The sequence below is a fragment of the Eumetopias jubatus genome, unplaced genomic scaffold (assembly GCF_037043125.1).
Source record: "Eumetopias jubatus isolate StellerSeaLion01/CBP00866 unplaced genomic scaffold, mEumJub1_p1.0 scaffold_15, whole genome shotgun sequence".
Taxonomy (NCBI): Eukaryota; Metazoa; Chordata; class Mammalia; order Carnivora; family Otariidae; genus Eumetopias; species Eumetopias jubatus.
In genome coordinates this window covers 14,386,131-14,388,335 of record NW_028274821.1, presented here as the reverse complement: position 1 = coordinate 14,388,335, position 2,205 = coordinate 14,386,131, and the positions used below count along the sequence as shown (strand labels likewise).

The 2,205-nt window shown below is 34.1% G+C and overlaps 1 pseudogene; it reads right to left on the bottom strand.

The window, feature by feature from the left end:
- Nucleotides 1-1,295: 1,295 nt before the first annotated feature.
- LOC114197911 (U6 spliceosomal RNA) lies at nt 1,296-1,389 on the bottom strand (annotated as a pseudogene).
- Nucleotides 1,390-2,205: the final 816 nt, after the last annotated feature.

The following is a 2,205-nucleotide window of genomic DNA, read 5'->3' as shown; positions in this document are numbered from 1 at the left end:
TACTCAGTTTTAACAAAGGAATGAAAGGCAGTTTGTAAAGTTGTTATTGTCAGAAATATTGTTTCTAAAGGTTGTTTATTGCACTCTCATTTGTGTATGTTGTCACTGAAGGGCTATCCCTAGCACTCTGACATTTCTTGTACAAATGCTTTCTTTGGAGGGGTCTGCTTCTCCTCTTTCAATGTTAATAGAATTCTATATCTATTCTAATAGAATAGAATCTAATAGAATTCTATATTTAATAGAAATCTATATCTAATAGAATTCAATGTTAATAGAATTTGCTTTTTTTTTCTTTTTCTTAACCCAAGAATTTTCAGTTTACCTACTTCTCACCCCAACAGAGCCTCTTAGGATAATTTGAAAGAAAATCTCAAAACCAAATTTATAACTTAATATCTATAAACATCATGAATGGAGCACCTACTACAGCCAGGAGCTTCACAGATACTATATTTAATACTTCCAGAAATCTTATACTATAGAAGTCACCATCCTCATTTTACAAATAGGTAAGGTACACACAAGGTAACCTCGCAAAAGTAAAGAAACTGGTCCAGGGTCACACAATGAGTAAGGAGGCAGGGTTAGGATTTAAATATCCTTTTGCCTCCAAGTCACTCTACCTCCTACTCTCCTGAAGTAAAGATTTATGTTGCTTTATTTCAAGGCATGGTTTTGACAGTAGTATACTGTTAAGTGCTTTTAATTTAGAGTTATAATTATTTTCAAATTCAGGTAACATTTACATACAAAAAACTAAGCAAATCCTAAGTGTTCAATTTTATATTTTTCTTTTTTAAGATTTTATTTACTTATTTGAGAGAGGGAGCACGAGCAGGAGGAGGGGCAGAGGCAGAGGGAGAAGCAGGCTCCCCACTGAGCAGGGAGCCCGATGCGGAGCTCTAACCCTGGACCCTGAGATCATGACCTGGGCCAGAGTCAGACACTTAACTGAGCCACCCAGGAGGCCCTGAATTTTATATCTCTATACCCTAGTGTAACCATCACCTAGATCAAGATCCGGTGACTCTTGCATTCCAGAAGGTTCTCTCATGCTCCTTCCTTGTCAGTATCACACCCCCAAAAGTAACCACTATCCTGATGTCTATCACAATAAATTAGTTTTGACCATTTTTGAACTTAGATATAAACAGAATCATAAAACATGTAATCTCATTGTGTTTGGATTCTTTTGCTCATCATATCTGTGAAATTCATCAATGGACAATGTATATACCTTTTAAAATGTTACTTGCAACTTAATGCGAATGTTGAGTTCAAAGACTTTTTTTTTTAATATGGAACACTTCACAAATTTGCGTGTCATCCTTGTGCAGGGGTCATCCTAATCTCTGTATCGCTCTAATTTCTGTATATGACAGACATTTGATTTGCTTTAAAACAATGAAAAAACTTGGGGTGCCTGGCTGACTTAGTCAGTAGAACATGTGACTCTTGATCTCGGGGTTGTAAGTTCAAGCCCCACATTGGGTTTAGAGATTACTTAAAACTAAAAAAAAAAAAAAAAAAAAAAAAAACTTAAAAAAAATGAAAAATGTTAAGTAGTATTTAATAATATACATTTAAATATTTAATAATAAAATTTAATTTATATACTTCAAATTAATATTTCTAGAGGTTACAGAAAATTCTAAGTCAAATTTTGGTAAAATATTTTATCACTTAGTCAACTTCTGAACACTTAGTTAGTATTTGTATTTTTATAACCAATATATATTTTTAAATCTTCCTCTTTTTTTTTAGAGAGAGTGAGAGCATGCCCGCACAAGGTGGGGGGGAGGGGTAGAGGGAGAGGAAGAGAGAGAATCTCAAGCAGGCTCCCTACTGAGCACAGAGCCTAACACAGGGCTCAATGTCACAACCCTGAGATCATGACCTGAGCTAAAAAACAAGAGTCAGACACTTAACCGACTGAGCCACCCAGGTGTCCCTTAAATCTTCCATATTAGTACAAGTACCAACTGCACATTTTATGATAAAGCACATTCTTCCTTTGAAAGGAACCATTTTTAAGATTATAAAAATTTTTCATTTTTAAGATTATATAGAAATAAAAGGTGCAACTTCATGTGTAATTTTATATAGTAATATCTCTTGAAAGCCTGGTACTTTAATTCCTTAAAAAGTCTTATGTAAGAGATTTGAGAATGCATAATTATTTCCATCTGTATAATTATTGAC